At 43.9% G+C, this 20,576-nt stretch overlaps 1 protein-coding gene across 1 annotated transcript in view; it reads left to right on the plus strand.

Annotated features, from left to right (window-relative positions):
- The first annotated feature begins 4,948 nt into the window (after positions 1-4,948).
- The window catches only part of MAP3K13 (mitogen-activated protein kinase kinase kinase 13), a 112,256-nt gene continuing 96,628 nt past the window's right edge, over positions 4,949-20,576 (plus strand). The window contains exon 1 of the mRNA XM_075317595.1: positions 4,949-5,194. The gene's annotated coding sequence lies outside the window, so the exon portion shown is untranslated. The remainder of the gene's footprint in view (positions 5,195-20,576) is intronic.

The following is a 20,576-nucleotide window of genomic DNA, read 5'->3' on the forward strand; positions in this document are numbered from 1 at the left end:
TTTCACCCCCTTCGCCAGCTTTTATGTAGATCCTCTGTTGCATTATGATTATACAGTATATACAGTATACAGCCATTGGTGCATGAACTGTCTGGACGTAGCCTAATTTTATAATCTATCTTGATGGTAGTCCCTCAGATAATACAGTACTCTTCCTTCTAAATGGTGAATTTCTTTGCTCTCCAATTTTCAGAGGTTCAGTGAATTTAATTTTCCTTTGTGACATTGTAGAGGATAGCCCCTCTGCCCACTAATGCATTTATTCTTTCAAAAGGAAATGCAAGTGTATAGAAAGGAAAAGTACTCCCGCTGTCAAATGGAGCCTCTAGCAGAATGTTGCGGAGATTGCTCAAGCGGAAATACATTGAATGGAAATGTATGTGTAAATGGACCTGCAAACATGTACAAATGTGTGATGTTTAATCATCAAACAAAAGGCCAAGGAACCTATTGATGGGTGTATTTTGCATGCATGTGCATGTATGAACATTGAACAAACTGGTCATGTTTATGTTTTAGCTACAGTCATATGAAAAAGTTTGGGCACCCCTATTAATGTGAACCTTTTTTCTTTATAACAATTTGGGTTTTTGCAACAGCTATTTCAGTTTCATATATCTAATAACTGATGGACTGAGTAATATTTCTGGATTGAAATGAGGTTTATTGTACTAACAGAAAATGTGCAATCCGCATTTAAACAAAATTTGACCGGTGCAAAAGTATGGGCACCTCAACATAAAAGTGACATTAATATTTTGTAGATCCTCCTTTTGCAAAAATAACAGCCTCTAGTCGCTTCCTGTAGCTTTTAATGAGTTCCTGGATCCTGGATGAAGGTATATTTGACCATTCCTGTTTCCAAAACAATTCCAGTTCAGTTAAGATTGATGGTCGCCGAGCATGGACAGCCGCTTAAAATCATCCCACAGATGTTCAATGATATTCAGGTCTGGGGACTAGGATGGCCATTCCAGAACATTGTAATTGTTCCTCTGCATGAATGCCTGAGTAGATTTGGAACGGTGTTTTGGTCATTGCCTTGCTGAAATATCCATCCCCTGCATAACTTCAACTTCGTCACTGATTCTTGCACATTTTTGTCAAGAATCTGCTGATACTGAATTGAATCCATGCGACCCTCAACTTTAACAAGATTTCCGGTGCCGGCATTGGCCACACAGCCCCAAAGCATGATGGAACCTCCACCAAATTTTACTGTGGGTAGCAAGTGCTTTTCTTGGAATGCCGTGTTTTTTTGCCTCCATGCATAACGCCTGTTTGTATGACCAAACAATTCAATCTTTGTTTCATCAGTCCACAGGACCTTCTTCCAAAATGTAACTGGCTTGTCCAAATGTGCTTTTGCATACCTCAGGCAACTCTGTTTGTGGCGTGCTTGCAGAAACGGCTTCTTTCGCATCACTCTCCCATACAGCTTCTCCTTGTGCAACGTGCGCTGTATTGTTGACCGATGCACATTGACACCATCTGCAGCAAGATGATGCTGCAGGTTTTTGGAGGTGGTCTGTGGATTGTCCTTGACTGTTCTCACCATTGTTCTTCTCTGCCTTTCTGATATTTCTCTTGGCCTGCCACTTCTGGGCTTAACAAGAACTGTACCTGTGTTCTTCCATTTCCTTACTATGTTCCTCACAGTGGAAACTGACAGTTTCAATCTCTGAGACAACTTTTTGTATCCTTCCCCTGAACAACTATGTTGAATAATCTTTGTTTTCAGATCATTTGAGAGTTGTTTTGAGGAGCCCATGATGCCACTCTTCATAGGAGATTCAAATAGGAAAACTACTTGCAAGTGACCACCTTAAATACCTTTTCTCATGATTGAATACACCTGCCTATGAAGTTCAAAGCTCAATGAGGTTACAAAACCAATTTAGTGCTTTATGAAGTCAGTAAAAAGTAGTTAGGAGTTTTCAAATCAAGAAATTGATAAGGGTGCCCATACTTTTGCACCGGTCAAATTTTGTTTAAATGCGGATTGCACATTTTCTGTTAGTACAGTAAACTTAATTTCAACCCAGAAATATTACTGAATCCATCAGTTATTAGATATATGAAACTGAAATAGATGTTGCAAAAACCCAAATTGTTATAAAGAAAAAAGGTTAACATTAATAGGGGTGCCCAAACTTTTTCATATGACTGTATTTCTGGATACGGCGGGGACAACTAATATGGCTAAAGTGTCTTTAAGAGTTGAGGTTATCACCTAGCTTTTCCATAAGAATGACAAAATTCACAATATGTGCACTAGTATATAGGTTTGAAAATGCTTATACAGAATTCTAGAATAGCTGGGTAACGATTTGTAAATTTTAGTACCAGTCATATTGCATATTGGTTGTGATCCAGGTTTATAACTGTCACCCAAGTTCCATAAAGCATTTGTCATATCTGTAAAATGATGGAGGTTTCCTAAGTTTCTCCTAGAATTATTTAGTGAAAAAATGGACAGCATTTGTGGTCTTCCATTATTTTTGCAGATGCATTTGCTTGAATGGGTAAATGTAATAAAAAGTCAGGATAGGAAACATGCGTGAAAATTGGAAACGTTAGTGGAACTTAAAAGCTTATTCAAAAGTCAGTGATTATTTCATGCATGCAAGAATTAGACTGATTTTCATTAGTGTTTTTTGTCACTTTTTACCGTCAGTGTTTTATGAGGTTTTTTTTATCTGAATGAGAATGCTTTTGGAGCTTCTATTCTTGAACATGAAAATAGGAAAGCACTAGGATGCAACTAGAAAGACCTCTGAGTACTGACTGAATTTTTCACCAACCCATAGATTTACATTGGAGGGTTATATCTGACTGTGATATTGTTCCTCAGCTGCCCATATCTTCAGAGATGCCTCTCGTCCTCCATCAGCTTGCTGCAGTGGGTGGGGTCTTTTCTTTTGCCACATCCTCCAGGGGCGGGCACTGTTCAACATGGGGGTCGGCTTCTCCAGGGACAATTCCTCCTCCTTCAGGCATAGTTTTTGAGGGCTGCATGGACTTGGCACAATTTCACTCCATTGCCGCCCTCGATGGACTGGATCTTGTTTTAGACTTGCGGCATCATCTGCTATCTTAGTGCATATGCCCAGCGCCATTTTCGACCACAGAACGGTCGCAGTTTTCACTGTGTATCGAGCCTTCATTGCTTCAGGCTGGTTTCCTGAAACAAGGCCCGATGCTGCGGACTATGCCATGTGTACATTGAGATAGAACAAGAGTAGCATGATAACATGTATGGACACACGAAGGGTAATTGTAGCCCAGACTGAAAACCAAAAGAAAAACTAGAATTGACTGAAGGCCATAGCACTCCTTGTGGGTAGGGTCTGGAGTTGGACGCAAGACAATTATGCAGTTCAGTGTGGTAAATTTGAGAGCATTGCTATTCCCTGTTGGGAGTGACACGGAACTGCACAGGGACTGGTTTGACTCTCAAGGACGACTCCATTGTGCTAGGCTGGGAAGTGACAGAAGGGCTGGGAACGTCCACGATAATAACAGCGGATGTAAAATTGGAGGAAATGTGTTTGTTGGTGCTTGATACTAATGAAACGTCCATTAAGATGTGTGCCTGCTACTTCTTGTGTAAAGTCGCCATCCAGAGACTGTATAGTAAAGAACTGTTGTTTAGTAAGAACTATCAGTCTCCATCTCTGTTTCCTCCATGATCCGGTCCTGGCCTGACAAGACAATGGCGAGACACGGTCTCCTGAAAGGTGTGAACAGCACCGCGCCTAGTCACACACCCAGCTAGGACCACAACACTTTTTAATGTTAAGTGAGGCCGTTGTGCCTGCCGAAGGGAATCCCTTTCCCACTATTACCGTAGTGTGCCCTTGCTTTATAATGGTGTAAAGAAAGATGACAATGGAGGCTGGAATAGAGGTCTATCCTCTTCAGTAATGAGTCCTGCTTTTATCTTTGATGCAATGCTAGTTGGAGGTTGGTCTTGAGACTATGTGGACAACATTATGAGGGAACATGAAAGTGTCCCAGAAGTTAGTCTTCAACAATACCACTCCAGTCTACATGTTGCTTGTGCCAATAGGAGCTACCAGTGGTGGATCTTGATACCATGTTAAGTAGTGTAAGTGCAGGTATTTTACAAAACAAATCGAGATATATTTAATTTTTTGTTTCATTCCATCTTTGGCATATCATTAATATACCTATCGATCCTGTGATTTTCATAATTCCCCAACTTTCCTTCCTTGGTGTTGCAATTTCAGGACTGAAGAGTGTACACACGTATATATGCGCTTTAGGTGGTGGACAGGACACTCTGTGATGGACTGTTTGGACACGTTTTACATAGCCAGCATTAACTTTTTCAGCAAATTGTACAACATTATCTCTTCTGTAGGATTATACCAGGCAGATTAGCTTTTACCATCCATCAATGAGACTTGGGTGCCCTTTTTTGGACCACTTTTAGTATGTATTAACCACAGTATATGTGACATGTCCCTTAAGACCTGTCGTTTTGGAGATGTACCCAACTAGTCACGTAGCCAGCACAACTTGGCCCTGTCAAGGTTACTGAAATCCTTGCACTTTCTTTGGCATCTAAGACATCAGCATTAAGAGCTGATTGTTCTCTTACTGCCTATCGCACCGATTGACAGGTGCCATTGTCACAAGATAATCAATGATATTCCCTTTACCTGTCGGTGGTTTTGATGTTATGGCTAATTGTTGTGTATATTTTTATGTATATAAATTATGCATATGTCCATATATTTATAAATAGACATACATTTAGGATTTCTGTGTCTCGGATGGCTGCCCTTCCAGGCACGTGTGATTGGTAGCCTCTGCTTATTCGTTGATTTTGCGGGGAGGGACGGGTACATGTGCGGTGTTCAGTATTGGCTGTTTTTCGCTCCCCCTTCCAGCTCAGCTCATTGTGGACGTCACTGCGAGCTCCGTGCTGATTCCTAAAGCAGCTCTTCCCTCTCCATTCATGAATCTCCTGTGACGTCAGAAGAGCCCTGGGCTCTCTTTGCAGTGGGCTGCAAGATTGTGTGGGTGGCATCTTTCCTACCTTACAATTTCATTTTCCAACCCCCTCTGCATCTCAGTGTATCTATATTTCCTGATCTGTTAATAGTCCATTCTTTTTCTTGGCATCCTTAAAGACACAACATGGACACCAGCCTTATGCAGCAATGTGAGTATCAGCTGTCAGCGTAACCTCTTTGTTTAATTCCTTACAAGGGGGGCACTGAGGTAGTAGCGAGGGTGGGGGGAGTGTGTGTTCGTGCTACGAAGGACAGATGGATGGGTGATGGTCCATCTGTCTTATAAGATCTCTAGGGCAAAAAAATGATGCTGTGGGACCAGAAACCTGATACCTCCTTTTGCAGGATGGATCCTGCCACACAGATGCTCAGCTGCTGTATTGTAACCATTGCTGCCCTGTCAAACCCCCTTCTAAATGAAGTGCAATTTTCCTTTGTAAGACTATACTGGGCCACAGCTGAGCAGAGATAAGCAGCAGGGGAGCAGAATATTTCTGCAGGAGGCACACAACCTTTATTCTCCTACCTTCCATATCTTCTGCAACCACATTTCTAGAGTCTTTTGAAACCGTGGACGATTCGTTCTACAACTTTCGCATTTACTGGTAAACTGGGACTTATACCTCATTGTCGGTGTGTATATTATAACATATATTCTCATTTGATGTCAGCAGTGTGTTTAGTTGGGGTCCACAGGACAGTGCATCCATTCTGCTAGTGCTGTAGAAGGGGATGAGTTAACAGTTGTCGCAGGAAGGTTATGAAAGATTTTTTTTTTTCAATATACTTTACAGAATTATATTTTTAGAAACCCTGGATGATTCATTCTACAACTTTAGTATTTACTGGTAAACCGGGACTTATACCTTGTTGTCGGTCTGTATATTGTAACACATATTCTCATTTGATGTCAGCAGTGTGTTTAGTTGGGGTCCACAGGACAGTGCATCCATTCTGCTAGTGCTGTAGAAGGGAATGAGTTAACAGTTGGCACAGGAAGGTTATGAAATTTTTTTTTTTTTTTTCATATACTTTACAGAATTATATTTTTAGGCCTGAGGGATAGTGCAATGTTATATACTAACTCTTCTATCAATATTTGAGACTATGACAATTAAAGCTATTATTTTATTATACACTATTAAAATATTACAATCATTATACATTATAACAATAATTTAAACTACTTGGAAGAAAATCTCGTGGAATTGTGCTACACACTTTATATTGAAGACACACATTTAACTGGATACAAATCTGTTTTGGATCTGGATTTATGAATTATTGAAATGTAGTCTGCTTTTATTACTACCATGTGTCAAAATGGAAATAACAGTAGAAGGAAAGTGCAGCAATTATTAGGTATCTTGTAGGTATTTTTTTCTATATATTTGTTCCTTGCGGTGTGTTACTGAGATGTCTTATTTTTTCTCCTATGATTAATCACTTGCAGCTCATTCTTCAGGTCTGCACATTCTCCATTCACTTTTTAGACCATTTTCAACATCAGCAGTTAGGTGATGTGTTGTGCGACTTAGAGTAATGGGAAACATCTTATGGTTCATTACCGCTGTGGACAAAAAAGCCTCAGGGAATGCTGGGACTTGTTGTGTCATTGCATCATCAGGGTGAATCCTTGTTATGCATTGTTTCATAATTTATGCAGAAGATGTATTATGTAAGTATGAATTTTTCTTCATTTTCTTGCATTATTTGAAGGGGCGCCTATTTTAGACAGGGTGTGAATATATATATATATATATATATATATATATATATATACTTTCGAATGTTTGATGTGACTCTCACCAATGCACAACTTACATCTATGTACTACTCGTTTAGGTTGACTTCAGACAAGGGCCCTGATTGCATTATTATCGCACATTGCATATATTAATGCATATGTGTCATGCCGTAGAGTTCAGTTAGTATATTGGTCATTAAGAAAACGACGTCAAAGGTCAGGGCCAAGTTGCTGGACCCCAGTGTCTCTATACTGTCCATCCTATAGATGGATCTTTCACTTAATCTAAGGGGAAAGCTCCAGTGGTGCGTCTGAATAGGCCATTTAAGGACACAGCACGGCTTTTAGGTGAGTGTAAAGGAAAATGTCTTTGTTGTGGCGGATGCATATATTTGTAAAGGTTAAGTGCTTAATAATTTATGGTTTTGCTTTTATTTTCTTTTATATTTTAACATTATGGAATTACTAAAGGTAACCTACAGCCATATATCTTGCATGAATGAACTACTACTATACTGTATCTGAAATACCAGGAGTTTTCTATTTCATTAAATTAATTCTTCTTTTATGCTAATCTTCATCATTGTGCCATTTTAGGATGTTGCATTTTTGTAAGATTTTGCAAGGCCTTTAAAAACAAAAGTATTAATTAATGTATTTGCGTACAAGACACGGACACTTCTCCCGTAGTTGGTTTATAGAACTTTTCCCAAATTCAAAAGGGACTTAGAATTCACTCTCTGATTCTTCTTAGAGAGGTGGATCATTACTAAGCAATAGTGACCATATTTCTGTAAAACAGATAGGGGAGGCTTTTTCTAAATACCTTGTGTTGCCAATTCAGCCTCTAAGCGGCAGTATCGCGGTCCGCTCTTCTACATCGCATGACCCCCGGGCTTCATGACCTCTGGGATCCAGTGAAGTCACGTCAACTTCCAGTTGACCTGACCTCACCGAGGCCAGCCCCAGTCTCCCTGAGTGACTGGGCTGTGGGTGGGTGGTGTTTCACCGCTCATCACAGCCCAGCATCACAACCCAGCATCTCTCCTGCACGTCACTCTGCAATGAAGGAGAGTGCAGGCGAGATGCTGGGCTGTGACACTGAGCTGAGATGAGTGGTGAAACGTTGCCCACAGGCCAGTCACTCAGGAAGACTCGGGCCGCCTCGATGAAGTCTGGTCAACTGGAAGTTGACATGACATCACCGGATCCCAGAGGTCACAGCGCCCGGTGGGTCACATGGTGGGGAAGAGCAGATTGCAATAGCGCCACTTAGAGGCTAAATTGGCAACACAAGGTATTTAGAAAAAGCCCTATTAGTTTTACAGAGATGTGGTCACTCCTGCAGAGTAGAGAACCACCCCAATAAGGCCACTTTACACTGTGGGAAAAGTCGGGGCCAGGAAAATGTTCACTCTACCCTTTGGTCAGGGAGGTGGAGCCATGTTACATTGAGCCATCACTTGTGAGAGACATATCGCAGCTCTGGGGTCTGTGATTCTGGTACAATCACTGATGACACCAATCATTCCAGTTTGTAGCAACCATAGGTCAAGCTTGGGCCATCCTAAAAATACTGACATGTCAAGTCTTGAAATTGGACCACATAGTCTATTCTTTGTTGTCCAAGTCGTTTATGAGCCTTTACCTATGGCTGTCACTGATGGTTGACCTTCCTTTTGACAACATTTCTTGTCTTTTCAGAGATGCTCTGACTAAGGGTACCTTCACACTTTAGCGATGCAGCAGCTATCCGACCAGCGATCTGACCTGGTCAGGATCGCTGCTGCATCGCTACATGGTCGCTGGTGAGCTGTCAAACAGGCAGATCTCACCAGCGACCAGTGACCAGCCCCCAGCCAGCAGCGACGTGCAAGCGACGCTGCGCTTGCACGGAGCCGGCGTCTGGAAGCTGCGGACACTGGTAACTAAGGTAAACCTAAGGCTGGTTTCACACTACGTTTATTTAACATCCGTCCATAACGTTTTTTTAGCGGAAAAGCGGATCCAGTGCAAATGCGTTTTCATTTCAATGCATTTGCAATGGACTCGCGTTAACATGCGTTCACCTGCGTTTGCGTGCGTTATAGTGCGGATCCGGTGACTTGCAGTTTTTTAACATGTTTCAAAAACGCTACTTGTAGCGTTTTTGAGCTGCGTCAAAATACTGCAAGTCACCGGATCCTGACTAAACAGCACGCAAACGCAGGTGAACGCTGGCGTGCTGATAGACAGGATCCTGCTTTTGTACTGAGCATGCCCAGAAAGTACTGAGCATGCCCAGAACCAGTCTCGCGTGATCTGTCTCTCTCTCCTCCTCCCTCCCTCACCCTCTCTCTCTCTATCTATGTCTTTCCCCCTTCCTCCCCTTCCTCTCTCTCCCACCTGAGAGCTGTGGACACTCGTAACCAAGGTAAATATCACGTAACCACTTCTCTTAGTTACCCGATGTTTACGTTGGTTACGTGTGCAGACAGCCCTGCTCCTAGCAGCTGCAGACACTCGTAACCAAGATAAATATCGGGTATCCAAGGCCGATGTTTACCTTGGTTACCAGCGTCTGCAGCTGTCAGAAGCCGGCTCCCAGTCTAGTTCCCCTCACTCCCGATCACATGACTCCAATGCCCGCCCCTAAACATCCAGTGCAGGATCCTGCAAAATAACAGATGCGTTTGCATACGTTTTTTGCTGTAAAAGCAGGATCCGTATTTCCGCTAAAATAACGTTAAGGACGGATGTTAAATAAACGTAGTGTGAAACCAGCCTTACCATGTCACTGGTGGTCAATTGCAGTGATCTTGGTGTATAGTTTTGTTTGTTTTGTAAGAAAACTTATCAGTTTCAATGTAAGTAGCTGTTGCTATTCTTTGGCCCAATTTAAGCTCATAAAACGTAGGTCATAAATGGGTTATCCGGGAATAAGACATTAATGGCCAATCCTTAGGATAAGCCATCAATATTTCCATTAAAAAAAGCTTAGTAAGGGATTCTTCCATTGAGCTTTTATTAACTTGTCTGAGTTTAGCTAAGTGCCTTTTTAGGTAGATAGGGATTCAGAAATTGTAATTTTGCAGCTTTTTCAACACTGTTAGTTTTTCAGGATTATGAATTTAGCACAGACCTAGTGACAAGCAAAAGGGTAACAATTTTTTGAACTTTTGTCTTTCAGGCTCCATATCTCACCATCCACTACAGCTTTGTGTGTCAAACGACCTTCATTTTCTAGGCAATCATCTTGGCTATCTAACACATAAATGTAACTTGCAACTATTTAGCAGATGATACGTTATGCAGATTCTTGTCATGTCACTGAATTGTTACCGTTTTGCTGCTAGTGTTTGATATTTTTTTCCATGTATACTACAAATTACAACCTGTTCTCACATTCCCTAATAGCTCAGTGTGTTATTAGGTTGATTCCAAAGCAATTGTTCACTGGTTCTATTCAAGCATCCATGAATAAGAATTCCTAAGAAAAGACAAAAACATTATCCAGCTCATCTATGGTGGTCTCTCAGTCAATAAAATTGGCAAACTGCTTCATGTGAGTGCCATGACGGTAGGAAGAATACAAAATGAAGTCCGTCCATCCATTCAAAACTCAAGAGATGGACGTCCAGGCAAAATATCAGATTCAACAAGTCGGCTCATAACAAGGTTTATAAGTTCTGGTGCGACAAACACAACTCTGGAATGAGGGCCCGAAAAAAGGTGAAGAAGCCTCGACTTCAATATTATCATAAGAAGCGTTGGCTCGAGTTTACATAGACGTTTCAAAGAGTGGACAGTAGAAGCTTGGAAACAGGTGATTTGGATCAATAAGATGAAAGTAAAAAAACTAGGCTCTGATGGGTCGAAATGGGCCTGGAAGAAATAGGGGAAAAAGGGGCTAATGGAATGAGAAATTGAAGGAAATGTCAAGTTCTATGGAGGAAACCTGATATTATGGGGTTGTTCACAGTCAAATGCATTGGATACTTGACCAGGATTGATGGTGACCTCAATGCTGAACTATATGTGAGTTATCCTACAAAACAGGTTACTTCATACACTCATGTACTATGGGTTTGAAAAGGATGACATAGTGTTCAAACAGGACAACGACCCGAAGCATACATCGAGATTGGCAAAGAAATGGTTCAATGACAAAGAAGTAGAGGTGCTGGATTGGACCCACAGTCCCCAGACCTTAACCCAATTGAACACTTGTGGAGAAAGTTGAAGGGAAAGCTGTATATATTCCCAAGAGAATCGAACAGTATGTACCTACATTGGGAACGTGTAGAAGAGACCTGGGATCAGATTTCAGTCGAGACATACTTGAATCTGATCACTAGCATTCCCAGAAGGATTCAGGCAGTGTTGAAAGACAAAAATTGATTTTAAATCTGTAACAAAATAATAAAAATTAAAATTTACTATTTTAGAAGCAAAACAGTAACAATGTGGTCACATGACAACAATCTGCATAATTAATCATATGCTAAATAATTGCAAGTCAAATTTATGTATGATATAGCCAAGATGATTGTCTATAAAATGAAGGTAGTCTCATGTTCAAAGCTGTAGTGGTTGGTGAGATATGAAGCCTGAAAATCAACAGTTCAAAACATTGTTACCCTTTTGCTTGTCAGTGTACCTGCATTGTAGATGTGCTGGAGTAATAGCAGTAGGTAGCTCACTAATAAAAAAATGTATGTAGTATCTGTAATAAAAATAATGAGTGTAGTATAGATCTGGTGGTTTAGTACTTGATGTTTTCTGATAACGCTACCATTTGTTCATTATTGTTGATATAATATTTGTTAGTCTTTCGTGTTGAGTCACCTACATAGAATATTGTTTCCTGATTAGCTCTGGATCTATATAGGCCTTAACAAGGTAGTCTCATGAGCACACACCAATCCATATAGGCTATTATGTCATATGGATGTCATGGGGTCACTCACTCCCAATGGATTAAAGAGCCCCTCTATGAAAACTGCCCTGCAGCGCCCCCCACTGGAGAAATGTATGTCTTACAGAAACTAGTGCTGGCAAAATCAGTAATTTATTGAGCGTTTCTCAGAAATCATGTATTGTTTTTAGTGATCCTGTACATGTAGAATAATAATAAAGTTGTTGTCACCTTAAGGGTGCTTGACATGCTGCGACAGCGCTAACGATATATCGTCGGGGTCATGGTGTTTGTGACGCACATCTGGTGTCGTTAGCGACATCGCAGTGTGTGTCAGCTAGGAGCGACGATCAACGATCGCAAAAACATCAAAAATTGTTGATCGTTGACACGTCGCTCCTTTTCATAATATCGTTGGTGGTGCATGCCGCTGGTTGTTCGTTGTTCCTGCGGCATCACAGATCGCTATGTGTGACACCGCAGGAACGACGAACATCTCCTTACCTGCGTCCACCGGCAATGAGGAAGGAGGAGGTGGGCGGGATATTACACCCGCTCATCTCCGCCCCTCCGCTTCTATTGGACGGCTGCCGTGTGACGTCGCTGTGACGTCGCACGAACCGCCCCCTTAGAAAGGAGGTGGATCGCCGGCCACAGCGACGTCACAGGGAAGGTAAGTCCGTGTGACAGGTGTAAGCGATGTTGTGCGCCACGGGCAGCGATTTGACCGTGACGCACAACCGACGGAGGCGGGTACACTCGCTAGCGATATCGATAGCGATGTCACAGCATGTAAAGTACCCTTTAGCCTCAGGCTATGAACAAACTTTTATATAGACCTAGATTGTGTAATAACATCAGCAGTAATGTAGCTTTATACAAGGCTGAAAACATTCCCAAGAAATAAATCTTGAGAACAAGTGAAAAAAATGAACCTATTGCAGATTGCATTACCCGTGTTTGCTTTGGAATCATTTATTATAATAAAAATGAAATTCTGACAAGTTTGATATGTAAATTCCTTGCTGGAGTTTATTAAACTATTGACTTTAAGGCTTTCATTTTTTCTTTCACATCAGTGAAAATCAGGTTGGCTGATCCTTCCCCTCCAAGGCCTGCATTTACATATGTACATCCTCGGGCAAGAAAGACTGAGAAGGAGCGGGAAGGGAATACTCTGCAGCAATGCCTACATAATGATCTTTAATATTGATGTTTTATAAGGAATTTGGGTGCACAATGTTATTTTCTGCTTGTACCATTACTATGAGTTGTCATTTAACAAAGAGGTAGATGTTCACCTTCTTGATCTTTCTTGAGTATGTCGGAAGGATAGAAAACTACATGTAAATGATATGTATCATCCAAAGTAAGTGGGGCCCAAAGGCAATAATGGAGGCCTGGAGAGATTGAAAGCTCATCTGCCTTATCCCTACCCTTCTCCTTAATTTATTTCATTTGAATAGGACCTCTGGCTAAAGGCTCATTTAGACGACCCGATAACAGTAAAAATGAGTTCATTAGAACACTTGTTCAATAATTATTGGTTTGTGTAAATACTTATATGCCGGCAATCACCCGAGTGTGAAAAATGCTTGTTCATTGGGTGATTGGATCATTTATGCCAGCATTAAAATAATCGGCGATGTGCTGCTGATAATGATTAAAAGCTTTGTGCTCAATTGTTCTGTGTGCATAGAATTCGGGTCAGCCTGGCTAAATCGTTAAACTACCGCAGTCAGCTCATCTGAATGGGCATTTAGTTAAGGGGGCTTTACACACTACGACATCGCTAATGCGAACTCGTTGGGGTCACGGAATTGGTGACGCACATCCGGCCGCATTAGCGATGCCGTTGCGTGTGACACCGATGAGCGATTTTGCATCGTTGCAAAAACGTGCAAAATCACTCATCGGTGACATGGGGGTCCATTCTCAAATATCGTTACTGCAGCAGTAACGAGGTTGTTCCTCGTTCCTGTGGCAGCACACATCGCTCCGTGTGACACCGCAGGAACGAGGAAGCTCTCCTTACCTGCCTCCCGGCCGCTATGCAGAAGGAAGGAGGTGGGCGGGATGTTACATCCCGCTCATCTCCGCCCCTCCGCTTCTATTGGGCGGCCGCTCAGTGACGTCGCTGTGACGCAGCACGGACCGCCCCCTTAGAAAGGAGGCGGTTCGCCGGTCACAGCGACGTCGCCGGGCAGGTAAGTATGTGTGACGGGTCTGGGCGATGTTGTGCGGCACAGGCAGCGATTTGCCCGTGTCGCGCAACAGATGGGGGCGGGTACCCACGCTAGCGATATCGGGACTGATATCGGAGCGTGTAAAAACCGCTTAAGACACACTGCTTAAAGGGAATCTGTCACCAGGTTTTTAACACTTAGGGGTACTTTGCACACTACGACATTGCAAGCCGATGCTTGCGATGCCGAGCACGATAGTACCCGCCCCCATCGCAGCTGCGATCTCTTGTGATAGCTGCCATAGTGAACATTATCGCTACGGCAGCTTCACATGGACTTACCTGCCCTGTGACGTCGCTCTGGCCGGCGACCTGCCTCCTTCCTAAGGGGGCGGGTTGTGTGGCGTCACAGCGACGTCACACGGCTGGCGGCCAATAGAAGCGGAGGGGCAGAAATGAGCAGGACGTAAACATCCCACCCACCTTTTTCCTTCCGCATAGCCGGTGTAAGACGCAGGATGCAGGTAGGAGATGTTCCTCACTCCTGTGGCTTCACACACAGCGATGTCTGCTGCCGCAGGAACGAGGAACAACATCGTAACATCGGTCTTTCCGAAATTATGGAAATGACCGACGCTACACCAATGATACGATTTCGACGCTTTTGCGCTCGTTAATCGTATCAAAAGCGATTTACACACTCCGATATCGACATCGACGCCGGATGTGCGTCACTTTCGATTTGACCCCACCGACATTGCACCTGCGATGTCGTAGTGTGCAAAGTACCCCTTAATCTGACAGCAGTATAATGTAGAGGCAGAAATCCTGATTCCAGTGATATGTCACTTATTGGGCTGCCTAGTGTAGTTTGGATAAAATCACTGATTAATCAGCAGTAGATACTGTATCATTAGAGGACTACTTGGCCTGTTTTCATGAGCTCTGCAACTGCTAGATCTGCAGCAGAGAAAACATTGATTTTATCAAAACTACACTAAGCAGCCCAGTAAGTGACACATCGCTGAAATTAAGGTCTCTGCCTCTACATTATGCTACTCTCAGATGGGGGTGCAAAAACCTGGTGACAGATTCCCTCTAAAGGGAACCTGATAAATGATAAATACTGCTCGATCTATGGACACATGTATCAGACACCGGACATGTGATTTTTGCCATTTATGCTTGCGGTGTTTCAGAGAAGAACAGATTTTAAACTTCGTCAGGCTGCATAATTTTACAACGTTAACAGCGACCCCTTATCTCGGAAGGGGGTGGAGATATTTTATTGAAATTTGGCCAATATATTCTGGACCAAAACTGCAGAGATGTCACGAAATTTCAGCCCTCTACGGCTTTTGGAAAAAAAAAATTATTGCAATTTTAAAACGGAATAGTTACAATTGTACCTATTCAGCCGGACAAAGGTTAAAAGCCGCCAGAGACCAAGCTTGCGGTGTTTCAGAGAAGAACAGACTTTAAACGCCGCCAGAGAACAAGTTGTACAGGAGACTAGCTGGACAGGCGGGTCCTCGGTGACTTCCCCATACCCACTTCCTTTAAGTGGCAGGTCTGTCCCTGCATTTGTGTATAGGGGGAGACCTGTCAGTCATTTACAGGGGGCGTGGAGAAGCTGCTAGGGCTCTGCCTGTTCGACTAGTCTCCAGTGGCTTTTAAAGTATGTTTCGCTGAAAAGCAGTGAAACATATGTGTCGCCAGGGGTTAAGGGGATACCCAGAACCGGGCCAAGGGGTTGCTTCTGGAAAGGGGATCACGGTGTCGTGACCCGGTCCGTGCTCCCTGGTTCCACAATAAAAAGGGGGGTTATGTTCGTGACGCCACCCGTGGAATGTGATCAGAGATGACCACCGCTGCTGCAGAACCTCCGGGGGTGATGGAAGGCAGCTTGAGATGGGACGGCTCCCCACGGGTAGAGCCTTTTCCCCGGGGCAGTGTGATAGTAGTCTAAGGGGTGAGTGCAGGACACGAGCACAATAAACAGGCAGACTCACGGTTTTGCAGTTTCTTTGTCCTTTACTGATGATGGTATTCAGCAGAGTACTGTCCACGGAGTCTGTGAGGGGTTCAGGGCTTCTCCCACCCAGCCGGGCCGTTTTGGCTTCCTTGCCTGCACTGTGTGTCTGTGGCCCCGCTGCTGAGTGAACTATGCAGCTGGCTCTGCTCTGCTCTGCTCCTAGGTACCGACCTGACAGGCAACTCGAGTCCTTACTAGTATGTTCCTGAACTCTGCGCTTGTTGCTTGTGTCTGTGGTACAGGTGAAAGATCTGGAATCTTCACTTCTCTGGTGGTAACTGTGCAGTATGTAACCTGCAGTCTCGGATCCAGCATCCGTTCTGTGTGCTCCACTGGGATGAACTCAGCAATGCTCTGTCTCCCAGGAATGTTCCTCTGTGTACGCTTTCTCCTTTCCTCAGACCCTCAGCTAGGCCTGGAATTGGTCAGTGGATCCTGAGGTGAGCTAAAGCCAGCTTCCAACCTGCAGATCCTGTCTCCTCAGTGCTCTGCACTGAACTTCCAAACTGAAACTACTCCTGACCATTTCCTCCCTCCACCAGAATATACAGGGAAGCAGCTTGGTCTCCCCCTTCTGGCCAGGAGGTCTTGATGTTGTGTGTGGGGAGTTAACCCTTTGTGTTGTTACTGTGGCAACCCTGGGGTGCCACATTCCCCCTTAGTGAAGAACAGTACTCCGGGACTGTGAAACAAACAAACAAGTTATCACAACAATTATATATATACAGAGTCTCAAAAGGAAAAAATACAAAAACCTTAAAGCTCAAAAAGAGTCCAAAATGTTCAAAAATATATAAGTGTTCATACAGTATAGTCTCTGTAGGTACTGGGCTTTTGGTCTTAACGTTGCAATTATATAAACATTTAAACAACCAAACGCTTCTTAAAGGTGTCTCTACTCTGGTCGTAAGTGCAGTAGGCCTCACGGCCCTCGGGCCACCAACATGTGATCAAGTTGTAACTCTCCGTGCTGCCACCTTACACCACTCTTCTCTCACCTTTTCTGTACACTAAACTGTTACAGTTTTTCATATAAACATAACATATGTACATTTTATATGCAATTCCACATTAGTCTTTATATCTTGCTGGTATCTGACCCTGAGTACTACGCTGTGACCTGCGTACTGCTGGTGTACTGGGTGTACTTAGCATAATGGTGTGAGTGGAAGTGTACCTATTTGGTGTTTCTGGTACTTGTGAGGATGGTGGACTGACTGTAGGACTGGCAAGCTCACTGGGACCAGGAATCTGTTCTTCCTCTACGGTTTCAACTTCCAGTTCTTCTTGTCTTGAGACTTCTTGTGGTATGGATTCTGATGTTGGTTCCGCCACTTGAGGGAAGGCGATCATTGGGACTACTACTGCTCCATAGTAATTTGGCCATGGTTTTGGGAAATCTCCTAAGACTGTATGGAATACATCTTCTTCCTTCTTGACAGGTTGTACCTGTACGGGTAAGGTGACTTCTGGTGTCTTCAGGGTTTCAGGACACGGTTTGAGTTGATCTCTTGACACGACAGCTGATGTCCTTCCTTCATCCTTACTGATGAGACACACTTTGGGATTATCCATACTGGATGGTAAGACTGTATATGGGGTGGTTTCCCACTGATTATCCAATTTGTTTGTGCGTCGTTTCCTCTTGAGAACTTGGTCACCAGGTTGCAATGGGGTTGCTAGAGCATGCTGGTTGAAGTTTCTCTCTTGTCTTCCCCTAGCTTGTTGGAGACTTTTCTCTACGCACTCTTGTACTTGGCGATACTGCTGCTGACGTAGGGTATCCCAATTGGATTCTTGAGCTTCCGCATCTGGCTTCAGAATTCCCATATCTAAATCAATTGGCAGTTTACCGGGCCTTGCACGCATAAGGTAAGCGGGGGTGCAGTTTGTAGAACTCACCGGGACATGATTGTACAAGTCCACCAAGTCTGGCAATTTCTCTGGCCATTGATTTCTTTCTGACTCTGGTAAGGTCTTCAACAGGTCAATCACAATATGGTTCATCTTCTCACATAAGCCATTTGTTTGGGGATGGTATGCTGTTGTGCGGATCTTTTTACAGCCATACATGTTGCAGAATTCTTGGAAGATCTGTGATTCGAAAGCTGGACCTTGATCTGCAAGGACTTGTTCTGGGTAACCATGGGGTCTGCAAAAGTACGTCTGGAATGCTTTAGCTGCTGTTCTAGCTGTAAGGTCTTTCACGGGTACCACCACTAAGAAGCGTGAGTAATGGTCCACGATGGTTAAGGCATAGACATAGCCAGACCGGCTTGGTGACAACTTGACGTGGTCTAATGCGACTAGCTCGAGTGGTTGCTTGGTTACTATGGACTGGAGTGGAGCTCTCTGGTTCTGTTGATCCTTTCTTCTGAGGTTGCACGGTCCGCATTTTCTACACCAATCTTCAATTGATTTTCTCATGCCAACCCAGTAGAATCTTTCTCTTAAGAGCACTTCCAACTTTTTCCAACCAAACTGACCTGCACCGTCATGGTAAGCTTCCAGAACCATCTTGACGTCTCTCTTGGGCACGATGATCTGCCAGACCAACTCATGTGTTTTTGGATTGGTGTGCCTTCTACAGAGCTTCCCTTGGTACAGGAACAATTTACCTCTCTCTTTCCAGAGATGTTGTGTCTCAGCTGGGGCATTCTGATTCGGGTATGCACCTTGTTGTGTAAGCAGTTCTTTCACTAGCTTCACAGCTGGATCGCTGTCTTGTGTGTCAGCCCATCCGTGGTGTGCTAATGGGTTGAGAGTTGCCTGCTGTTGTTTTTGGTAGACACTCGGTTGATACTGTCCCATCTTAGGACGGTGAAAGGCCGGCAGCTCAATTTCTTCCAGTCCCTCCGGTTCCTCTTCCACGTCCCCCGAGTGTGGCATCCGGGATAAGGCATCTGCATTCCCATTCTTGTGGCCTGCCCTGTACTTGATGACAAAGTTGTAGTTTGACAGTCGGGCTATCCATCGCTGTTCCAGCGCACCTAGTTTTGCAGAGTCCAGGTGGGTCAATGGATTGTTGTCAGTAAAGATGGTAAATTCTGCAGCTGCCAAGTAGTGTTTGAAACGCTCCGTTACAGCCCAAACTACTGCCAGTAGTTCTAACTTGAAGGAGCTGTAATTCTCTGGGTTTCTTTCTGTAGGCCGGAGCTTCCTGCTTGCAAAGGCAATAACTTTCTCCTTGCCTTCCTGCTTTTGAGACAATACTGCTCCCAGTCCTACGTTGCTGGCATCCGTGTACAAAATGAAGGGTTGATGGTAATCTGGATATGCCAGGATCTCTTCTCCTGTCAGTGCCCACTTCAACTTCTTAAAGGACTCTTCTCTCTCATCACTCCACTGGAAAGGAGGATTTCGGGCTGCAGACTTCTTTGACTGTCCTACCAGGATGTCTTGTAGGGGAGCTGCTAGCTTCGTGAACCCTTTTATAAATCTTCTATAGTAGCCCACCAGTCCCAGGAATTGCCTCACCTCTTTCACGCTAGTGGGTCTCGGCCAATCTCTGATCACGGTAACCTTTTCAGGATCTGGTGCTACCCCTTCTGAGCTCACGACATGTCCCAGGTACTGTACCCTTGGCTTTAGAAGGTGACACTTGGATGGCTTGATTTTCATGCCGTATCCAGATAAGGCTTCAAACACTTCTGCCAGGTCTTGTAGATGCTGTTCATAGGTCTTGGAGTAGACTATGACGTCATCCAGGTACAGGAGGACAGTTTCGAAGTTCTTATGTCCTAGGCAGCACTCCATCAGTCGCTGGAAGGTACCAGGCGCGTTGCAGAGTCCAAACGGCATACAATTGAACTCACAGAGGCCCATCGGTGTGGTGAACGCTGTCTTCTCCTTGTCAGCCTCTGCCACAGGAACTTGCCAATACCCACTAGTCAGATCTAGGGTGGAAAAGTAAGTAGCGGATTTTAATGCAGCCAATGACTCTTCTATCCTAGGTAATGGGTATGCATCCTTGTGTGTAATGCGGTTGATCCGTCTGTAGTCTACGCACATCCTCATGGTCCCATCTTTTTTCTTAACTAGCACTAGTGGGGCTGCCCAGGGGCTACAACTGTCTCTTATTACCCCTGCTTCTTTCATTTCTTTGAGCATGTCTTTGGCGCATTGGTAGTGAGCCGGTGGTACTGGTCTATACCTCTCCTTTATGGGTGGATGGTTACCTGTGGGTATAGTGTGCTCTACCCCTTTGATCTGCCCAAAGTCTAATGGGTGTTTGCTGAATATTTGTTCATATTCTTTCACTACCCTGTATACTCCATGCTTTTGATGGGAGGGTGTAGAATCGGTACCTACATGTAGCTTTTGGCACCAATCCTCCAGCTTTCCCTCTGAGCCATTGTCCTCCGCCTGATTTGACGGCTTCAAGGGCTCAACGGTGGTGATGGCGTTGTTATCAACCGTATATAGCTTAGCCATGGTAGCATACTTAGGTAGGGTGACCTCATCTTCCCCACAATTTAGAAGGCGTATTGGCACTCTTCCCCGGTGTACCTCAACTATTCCTCTGGCCGTCAGTACAGTGGGCCTACTGTCTGAGTACACGGGTTCTACCAGGGCCTGATAGTCTCGCCCTCTGATGCCTATTGCGGCTCTACACCAGACCAGCATTTCTGTTTTGGGAGGAATTACAATAGGTATTGGGTCACTTA

Source organism: Anomaloglossus baeobatrachus, chromosome 7 (assembly GCF_048569485.1).
Source record: "Anomaloglossus baeobatrachus isolate aAnoBae1 chromosome 7, aAnoBae1.hap1, whole genome shotgun sequence".
Classification (NCBI taxonomy): domain Eukaryota; kingdom Metazoa; phylum Chordata; class Amphibia; order Anura; family Aromobatidae; genus Anomaloglossus; species Anomaloglossus baeobatrachus.